Here is a 10,526-nt window from a genome sequence, read left to right on the forward strand (position 1 = left end):
TGTCCTACCTCTCTTTATTGCACTAGCTCCGGTCTCGAAAGAGGACCCCGCTCCACGTTGGGTAAAATAGGTACGAGAAGTCGAGCCTAATTCTACCCAGCATTACAATGGTGGCCAGCGGTGGTTCTTGATCCGAGCGTAGAAGAGAGGTTAAACAGGAAATATTTGGGAAAATGGCAACTAAACCGCACGTTCAGTTACCCAAGTTTGACCCTGACCAGTATGACATACACACATATCTTGCAATAGTTAAACCCTTACTAGATATTGGCTTCGATAATGACCAACAAAAAATTGCAGTCACACTACCACTACTGGGTAAAGCCGCAGCGAATATTGCGCCAAAAATTGTCCCAGAACTCACCTGGCAGAACTTTACCAAGTTCGCGGTCCAAGCCATCACCCCATCACTAGGGAAAGTGGTGACTCTATCCAAATTGGATAGCTTTACTTATGACGGGGATTTAGATAATACCCTGTTGCAGGCAAGACGCCTGATTACTGCTGCCTACCCGGAGACAGACGAAGAAACCCGGGATCAGCATACATTTAATACTCTGCTCAGAGTACTCCGAAGTGTTGTAAGACAACACTTCACTATCCATGATCCAACAGGAGACATGGATAGAGATATCAGTTTAATGAGGCGCCTTTTCGCCGTCCATGCCACCCCTCAACGCATCGGCGAAATAAATCAATTCCCCGTTGACCTCATCACCATCAACCCGTGGGAATTTTCTCCGTGCTACCACGGATGTCCGATCCACGACATCCGTGAGCAGCTAGAAGCTGCCCAGTGCAGCCAAATGACACGAGGGCGCTTACAAACCTCCCCACCTTACGCAAATTCCCCTAAGCCCCAGGGGAAGAAAAAACAAAAAGGGAAAAAAAAAAAGCGCCCCTCTGCCCCCGCATCCCACCGTAAGGGCGGGGGCCATCTCACCTCTCCCCCAGTCTACGACAGGGGAGAACGTTATCTTTCCTTTTCCCTCCCTCTCACTATCTCTTCTGTTCTACCTTCCCCTATTCCTGCCCCTAGTTCTAACCTTCCCACCCCACACACCACTATACTCCCGCAACACAAAACCGGCCTCCCTCTTCACAGGCCTCCTAGGACCCTCTCCACATCTTCCCCTAACCTACTTCCTAAAACCACCTCCCCCCGTCTACTGCCTTCCACCTCCCACCCCGCGCCACCCACCGCCATCACTTCACCACCGTTCGCTTTCCCCGCCCACAAGGTTAACTCATTCTCCTTCCCTATCACACCCTCCTCCTCATCCCCGAGCATTCAAACAACCCCGCGAGACCGCATCTCCCCACCACCACCGTCTCTCTCTCCCCCTACACTTCACCCCACCTTTTCTCGGCTCCGACGGCACACCCCACCTGCCACATCCCACTCCACAGCCCCTGCCAGGCCACCACGGGTTCAGCACCGCACACCGTCCGCCATCGCCCCCACACCCGCACCATCCCCTAGCTTCGTACCCACCGCCCACCCCACACCACTAGCACAGAGCCCTGCTACCGCCCAAACCACTCCACCACCAAACACCGGGATGGCACCACAAGATCGCACTCCCTCCTCGCCACCTACCCTCCAAGCCAACTCTCCTGCCACCTCACCACCACTACCGACCTCACAACCCCAGGGCCGTGCAGAGACCGTTGGAGGGGCAGGGGCTCAAAAGTTAAAAAGGGGCACATGGAGCATGAATTTGAGAAAGGATGCTAAAGCATACCTGACTATAACCGGTTGAATTGTAGCAACCCATATTCATAAAGATAACATCGAATCACAACATACCACATCATTGTTCATACTCAAATTACTCATGTATAAATTAGTAGACAGAGGCCAGTAATAATAAAAATTCATATTTCTGAAATCTTAAATGTTTATTGTTTCATAATCCATCCTGCATTTATTAACAGACATCATAGACATGAATGATGTATTCATAATTATTTTATAATGTTATTAATGTAACTAAATGTAACTGATTAATGAGAGAAAGACTAGAGATTAGAGGTCACTAAGGTGTGTGTGTGTGTGTGTGTGTGTGTGTGTGTGTGTGTTTACACATCACAGTGGCATCTTCTCTTGCAGTTACAACAGCAACTTCCTGTTGCCCATGCTCTTAAAAATATCAATGACTTCACTAAGGTTGACTGGAATATCATTTTCAATCGCAAGTAAAAGAAGCTCCGACAACCTCTCCTCTGTGTAAAGGGTGCGAAGTTTTGTTTTCACCAGCTTCAGTTTTGAGAAAGAACGTTCCACAGTAGCTGTAGACACCGGAAGGGTGCCGTAGGTCTTCAGCAGCTCAGTCAAGTTAGGGAAAACCACATGTGCATTGTTTTCTTTGACCACTGTAAGAATATATGTCACACTGATGGGTGAGGGGCATGAGTATGATGCATGGAAGACCTTAAGTTCTGTCTGCAATTTGTCTACTTCAATGTTATAGAACTAACAGAGTATCTTCACAGCTTGCAGTGCTTCTGCTGGAGGATTTGCTGTTTTCCAGTTCTCTGGAACTGTCAGGCTGTGGAAAGCATTTAGGATTTCCCAAGTGGAGTTATCTTCTTCTTTAAAGCGTCTCCGAAGCTCATGTGTCATTGTGTTCACAAAAACGTAATACACTTTAACACGATAGTAGTCTTGCAAAGTAGGGAAAGTGTGATCAACAGTAGCTGTTGTGGCAGTGAACTTGTACTTAGCTGGCAATTTCCTCCTCCTAGCTTGACCAGGAATCTCAGTTGGAGGGTCCAGGCCCATGATGCAGCCTTCTCTGTAGCCTGTTTATACATATTATCAAACTCCTCCTCTGTTCTGCTGTGCGCCAGTCCCTGTAAAACTCCATTAACAACTTTGTATGCTGCACCCAGGTCCATGTCTTTCTGCTGCAAAGCATTAGAAGCCATCGCAGTTACCTGGAAGATTGGACAGGTGATTTCCAAACACAGGAAGAATTCAAAGTTGATGCTCTTGAGTAGAATCATTGCATCACCTGCTGAAGAGTCAGGAGGGTCTTGCTGTGTCATTTCCTCAAGAAACTGCATGACAGCTGGGAGGACCTTCCTCAGAGTGCAAAGGGCTGTTTCTCTGCAGGCCCACCGCGTGTCTGACAGCTTCTTTAGCTCCAGTGGACGCCGATCAGGGTACATCGTCTTCTGCATTTCAACAAATGCAGAGTGTCGTTTGGATGAGTTGGCCACAAAAGCATAAAGTTTCTCAACTAAGTTAAAGAAGCTGACAAAACAGATTTTCGACTTTGCACTTTCAACTAACACCAGATTAAGGCAGTGTGCCTGGCAGTGTACGTACAATGCCTTTGGATTTCTTTTAAGGATTCTTGACTGAAGTCCGTTAAAGCGTCCGCTCATGTTTGCAGCACCATCGTAACCTTGACCTCGGATGTTTTCCAACTTCAGATTATTTTCTTCAAGTAGACCTATCACTAAGTTTTCAAGAGAATCTCCCCTTGTGTTTTGAATGTTACACACCTGAAGAAAGCGCTCATTGATTTTCATGTTATGCACATACCTAATGACGAAAGAAACCTGTTCAGTGTGTGCAGCATCTGTGGTTTCATCCATGAGAATTGAAAAGATTTTGCTCTCTTGGATTTCTTTCTGGATCACTCTTTTTACTGATATGGCCAAAGCTCTAATCATATCATTCTGACTTTTGTTGGATAGGAGTGAGACAAGAGGTCTTTTAGCAGGTCCTTGCTTCTGTTTTACCGATTCTAAGTGCAATTTAAGTATACTGTCATATTTACCAAATAACTCTACCAACTCTATGAAATTACCTCGATTTTGGCTTAACGGGTTCTCATCGTCTCCTCTGAAAGGCATGCCCTGTCTTGCCAGGTAAAGTGTGGTGGCTAGTAAACGGGACAAGATTTCTCTGTTTTTTTCTCTTTCCCTGTCTTTAGCAGCTTGTGATGCACGGTCACCCATTTCGAAAGCTGCCTCCAGTGATCTCTTTTTTGAATTGTTCCACCTCACCATACTACACATGTGTGATTCTGAGGCACTGTGATCTTTAATTCTATCAAGAGCCTTTCTCCACTGATTAACTCCTTCTGATTTCCATGTTTTCCGGCTTGTGTATTTTTCTTCACTCAAAAAAAGACGGCAGCTGAAACAAAATATTGCGTCAAGACTTGGGGAGTACTCTAGCCATGTGTTGTTCTCATACCATTTCTTTTGAAATGACCGCCCTTTTTCATTTTTTGGAAAGGATGAGAGTACTGGTTGACAGGGTCCGGTACTGTTGCAAAACTGAATGAAGGAATCATCACATTTGATGTTATGTTGTTGGACATGGGCAGGATCATTTGGGTGGGTAAGTTCAAGCAGGTGTGAGAATGTTTGCCTCCCTCTGGTATCTGCCTCCTCCTGGCTTGCTGCTCCCTCTACCTCCACAGTTTGTGTAATCTGTAATTCAGGCTCTGCCTCTCTCACTCCAACATCTTTCTCCTGGATAGCTGTTTCCTCTACCTCAACATTCTGTGTGGGCTCAATAACCTCTGACACCCTTCCAGGCCTTCCTCCAGCCTCTGTCTCCTCCTGGCTCTCTGTTTCCAAGCAAGCTCTCATTTCTCTGATGCACAGTGTCTTCTTCTTTCTCTTCTTTCTCTCCTTCCATTCTCTCATCTGATTCGTCATGACTCGCTCCCAGTCCATCTAGAAACAAGGTACAATCTGCTGTTACATTGTCTATCGTGAATGGTGGGATAATGATTGATTGGTATTGTTATTGAGAACAACATTGAAACTGTGTGTAGTGAGGCAGGATGGAGGGTGTAGTGAGGCAGGATGGAGGGTGCAGTGGGGCAGATGGAGGGTGTAGTGGGGCAGATGGAGGGTGTAGTGAGGCAGATGGAGGGTGTAGTAGTCTGTGACTCTGCAATGTCAATAGCTAGCTGGTACAAGTAACTTTTTCTCTGTCATCCAGCTGGTAAGTGATCCACTGCCTTTCGCGGCCTCACACAGCTCCTTTTGTTTTTGTTTTAACCTCCTCTCCTTACTAGGCATCTCTCAGAATCTGCACAATGAAATGCCGCATATGCGATCGTTAAACTACAATCTGATGCATATAAAACACTGTACACACACAAACACACTGGGACAGGGAGACATTTCATACCTCCTCAAACATTGTACTGTATAGCCACAAATTTAATCCATTCAAAATCTGCCCTTTATTACCAGAGACCGTTTAATAGTAATTCACTGCATCTTGTAAGAATACACCATCCATGCACAAACGAATACCACTGCAAATGCAAAACATACTCACCGGCGGCAGAGTCGGCAGACAAGATGTTTGTTTACCCCCTCGGATCTGCACTATCACTGTCACCCGCGGCCCTCTCCAGCAGCTTTGATTAGCAGCTAAACAGTCCCGTGACGTGTCCTGGACGCGTCACACTGTGACGCGACCAGGACACGTACGATTACGGCAGGCTAAAATGTGTGGCTGTGGTGTAACTGGTGTTCCTTGTTTTTTTCTCTCTCTCTCTCTCTCTCTCTTTCAACCCAACCGGATACCAGCTAAAAGACAAACGTCAAACAACGAGAAAAAAGACAAGAAAATGGCAATGCAAAATTGCGAATCACTACAACTGAGGGCAGGGCACATTGTGGATCACGTGATCGAGGTCGACCAAGGTAGATCTAAATTATTATTTTTTTATTATTATTTTGGGCTGCACAGACGGATTTTCACACACAAAAACTCTGACAAAAGGGCACTTTGGGCATCAAGGTTCAAAGGGGCAGGGGCTCAAGCCCCCTCCGCCCCCCCTCTGCACGTGCCTGCACAACCCCAACCCCCCCCTGCTCCCGCACCGCCTGTCACTTCCACATACGAGTGCGATGGTTCCTCCTCGCCATCCCCCTCCACCTCCCCTACCACCTCAGCCTCCACCACCCCCTGCACCACACCTGACATCTCACCCGCCACGCCTCGCTCACCCTCACCCCTTCCCTCCGCCGCCTCACCCTTTCCACCCAAGCCCACGTGCCCCGCCCACCCCGCCACCCCCGCAGGACAACCCGCTACCACCGCACTCTCCCCTCCACACCTACGCACGCCCACTCCGACGTTCTCACCTTCTTCCGCGTCCCCAACGCGCGCGACGGCCCGCGCTAACCGACCCCGCCCACCCCGCACGCCTGCTTCCCCACCCACACCCACCCCCAGAACCACCACCACCACCCCCTCCGGCCGACTCTTATGCCCACCCACCCGATACACACACACCGTCAAGCTACATCAGGCCCAAATCCCCTCTACCTGTACTCCCCAGAGACAACGCCGCATTACCGCGACACAAAACCCGGCCTTCGCCCACTCTATCCAGCATTCAACCTCCAACCACACCGACAGCCACACCAAGCAACATGAGGATTAAGCGGGCCGTATGGGCCCCAACCCTTACCAAGAACCACCGACTCTGCGGGCCACACCACCTGTTAAATATCCTCCAGTCGACCACCGCCCCCTCCACCCTCTTCCTCACCTATGACCAAGCACAGGAGGAAAATTCTTACACTGTCGCCTGGCAGAACACACTCCGACACCTCCAGCCCGTTTACACCACCCCCAACACTCTAGCGTTCCACCTCCAGCCACAGGGACGAGACTTTTTTCAAGAACACGGTGGTGAAATGCGTGGCTTTAACAGACGCATATACGGTACTCCTGAAGAAACTCCCAGAGAATACCATAGTATCCCCGACAACAGGGCGAACCAGAAACAACGGAGTTCGCCCACGAGAATGCCGACACCCCCACTCAGACCCCATGGGGTAGCCGCCACTAGCCACCACCACTCCGGGCAACAACGACGCATGTCAGCCCGGGCCGTGCGCCCCTGTGACATTCAACCACCACGCCGCTGCCACTGTAGGCGAAAGACACTACCTTCGCGTGGCGGAATCACTGAGTTAGCTAGGGGTGGAGTCAGAAACAACACTCCAGGCAGCGCCCCTCTGGTAGAGACGATCTATGGTCGCTCCCACAGTGAATTGGTAGAGACGATCTATGGTCGCTCCCACAGTGAATTGGTAGAGACGATCTATGGTCGCTCCCACAACATCCAGGTAGAGACGATCAATGGTCGCTCCCTTAAAACCCCAGTAGAGACGATCAATGGTCGCTCCCACAACATCCAGGTAGAGACGATCAATGGTCGCTCCCTTAAAACCCCAGTAGAGACGATCAATGGTCGCTCCCACAACATCCAGGTAGAGACGATCAATGGTTGCTCCCACAACATCCAGGTAGAGACGATCAATGGTCGCTCCCTTGGCCCTCCGGTTGAGACGATCAACGGTCGCTCCCATAGTGCTCGGGTAGAGACGATCAATGGTCGCTCCCCCAAAACCCAGGTAGAGACGATCAATGGTCGCTCCCCCAAAGCTCAGGTAGAGACGATCAATGGTCGCTCCCTTGGTCGAGACGATCAATGGTCACTCCCCCAAAGCTCAGGTAGAGACGATCAATGGTCGCTCCCTTGGTCGAGACGATCAATGGTCGCTCCCCCAAAGCTCAGGTAGAGACGATCAATGGTCTCTCCCCCAAAACCCAGGTAGAGACGATCAATGGTCGCTCCCTTGGCCCTCCAGTTGAGACGATCAATGGTCGCTCCCTTGGCCCTCCAGTTGAGACGATCAATGGTCACTCCCCCAAAATCTAGGTAGAGATGATCAATGGTCGCTCCCCCAAAGCTCAGGTAGAGACGATCAACGGTCACTCCCTCAGCACTCCGGTCGAGACGATCAATGGTCGCTCCCACAATATTCGGGTAGAGACGATCAATGGTCGCTCCCCCAGTGTCCAGGTAGAGACGATCGATGGTCGCTCCCAGGGTGTAGTGAGGAGAGGGACGTCTCCACAACCGGAGGCTGAACTTCAGGGGTCTTGCTCCAGAATATCCCGGAGAGACCTCCCTGTTTCCCCCGGCCTCTGTTCCCTACGCGTGACCTTCGAGCAGACACACCTGTCAGGCCCCCGTGACAGCCGCTGCCGCAGCCCTCCCCTGACGGCGCCCCTGGTCGTGGGAGACCGCAGTCTGTCGCCTCTTCCGGCCCACCCTAGGACACCCGGGCGAGACCTCACCACGCCCCCGCGACGCCGGGACCTGACCCAGAGGTTCCTAGACCTCTTCGGCCCCAGTCCTACGGGCCTTACGCCGGAGCCCAGTCCGGAAACCCTCGGACGCGAGAGGACGCCCTCGCGAGCCGCCCCGTGCCCTCCCGGCTCGCCCCGCCCTGACGACGCCCTCAGTCCGACCGGATCGCCGATGACGTGTCCTTGTTTCTCTCCATGAGGAAATACGAGTGACCCTGTAACAATCGTGAAGTAGGTTAAGTGTGACTCCCTTTCTCTTAGAATAAGTATTGTGCAGTGACTTTATGTAATATCCATTGGGGTAAATCAGAACACAATATCCAGTTGAAGGACGAGAATGTGGGTTGAGACCTAAAGTGAAAATACGTGCGAGTGTCACCCCGAATCTTTCTAAAGACATATCTCTAGAACCCGGAGAAAGACTAAAATATTACTGGAGTTCTATTGGCTAGTCTCTAAGTAATATGGTGGAATAGTATTTACGAGTATTCCGACTTTGTTACGCGTTGTGAAGCGAGAGTCTACATATCATGCCTAGAAAATGTGTAATGAATAAGTTTGTGCCTACAGAAACCTATTTCCACCAAAATATCAAGGAAGGCGAGTATTAACGATATTCCCCTCCTCCGCACGCTATTCCTAAAAACTCTCTCCATTCCTCGCTCCCACTCTTAAAGCCAAAGTAAGAATCAGAGTTATTTGTCAAAGAATCTTCGCCAACAGAAAACACCTAAACTCCCTTGCTAATATCGGGCATCCTTCAATATTATCATAACTGTCTCCTCGCCGTTTTAAGTCACTCTCCGTGTCTCCCCTACCTCCTCCTGGTGGATCACAAACCCCCCCCCCCTCCTCACGCGCTCCGCGCGAACCTGTACGTATTTACTGCACTCCTAGTACTAAGATTTGTTGTATTGTCATTAGTATCTAGAAAGCTAGTATCCTGCGAGATACACAATATTTTAGATGAGGTTTTTGTATTGCTCTATATTGTGTTGTAATGTCTGCTGAAGTGTCCTGTGTCTGACTGTGGTAATATACGTGTATGGTGTTGCCGAAGGTTTTTATGTCCTACCTCTCTTTATTGCACTAGCTCCGGTCTCGAAAGAGGACCCCGCTCCACGTTGGGTAAAATAGGTACGAGAAGTCGAGCCTAATTCTACCCAGCGTACACTAACGTACGGAAGTGAAGCTTGGACGTTGTTGGAAGGACACAAGTCAAGAGTCAGAGCAGTGGAAATGAGTTATTTAAGAGGAGCCTGTGGAGTCACATGGAGAGATAGGCTGACGAATGAGGATATAAAGGAGCGTTGTGGTGTGGATGTGGATGTGATAGGAAGCGTTATGAGGAACACACTGAGGTAGTTTGGCCATGTGGAGAGGATGGAGGGTGAAAGACTGACGAAGAGAGTGTATGTGAGTGAGGTGGAGGGGGGAAGAGGGAGGGGGAGGCCGAGGATGAGATGGAGGGATGGGGTGGAGAGGTATATGAGAGAGGGGGGTGTGAGTTGGGAGCAGGGCAGTGAAATGGCGGGGGACAGGGCGACTTGGAGGCGATTTGTTTGTGGCCACCCCAAACGGGATTGAGGCGTCTGGCAATAGATAGATAGATTACACTTGGATTATGCATAATTTTACTAATTCGTCATAGTTTCATAAAGGAAAGTCATCTTATATCTAATGTAATAGTAATTTTCGAAAAGCGGGACACGTAAGATTTCATTCATTCATTGCCAGACGCCATGTATCCCAAACGGGGTGGCCAACGGCTTAGAGTTAATTGTTTTACAGGGAGGGGCACTAATCCTCCACCAACCCCATTTGACACATAGGGATGCCAACAGCATCTGGTGTTCCCAGGCGGTCACCCATCCAAGTACTAACCAGACCTAACGTTGCTTAACTTCGCTGATCGGACGGGAAGCGGTGTACTCAACGTGGTATGGCCATTGGCTAATTTGCTAAAAAAGTGGGACATTCTAGTCGCAATTAAATAAGCAGGACAGACATAAAAAAAGCGGAACTGTCCCGCCTAAAATCGGGACTCTGGTCACCTTACACTAGCCGCACCTAGCCCTCAGTCCTGCCAAGAAGTCGGGCCTCGGTGACGGCCATTAGCCACTCCAACAGGAGAGGGATGACCACTAACTGCCCTACCCCTGTTGCCCTTGGGACCTTGACGACGGCCACTAGCCACATCAGGGAGAGACCAGCCACCACCCATCTCTCTCCTTTTGTGACTTCCCTTTTGGAGGACGTCCCTTGCTCAGCCTACCCTTCCTGTGGCTGAGTGGGACACCCCTCCTGTTCTCCCCACAGGCGGTCCCCAGGATGAACTACCCTGTCTGGAGGAGGTCTGGCAAGGCCCCAT

At 50.0% G+C, this 10,526-nt stretch overlaps 1 non-coding gene across 1 annotated transcript; it reads right to left on the minus strand.

The window, feature by feature from the left end:
- Positions 1 to 9,990: 9,990 nt before the first annotated feature.
- On the minus strand, positions 9,991 to 10,109 carry LOC145402499 (5S ribosomal RNA). Its single transcript, XR_013897794.1, has one exon. It is a non-coding gene; the product is annotated as a 5S ribosomal RNA (ribosomal RNA).
- Positions 10,110 to 10,526: the final 417 nt, after the last annotated feature.

This window comes from Coenobita brevimanus, chromosome 57, assembly GCF_032717465.1.
Source record: "Coenobita brevimanus isolate Jiangsu-jjx chromosome 57, ASM3271746v2, whole genome shotgun sequence".
NCBI classification, from domain to species: Eukaryota; Metazoa; Arthropoda; class Malacostraca; order Decapoda; family Coenobitidae; genus Coenobita; species Coenobita brevimanus.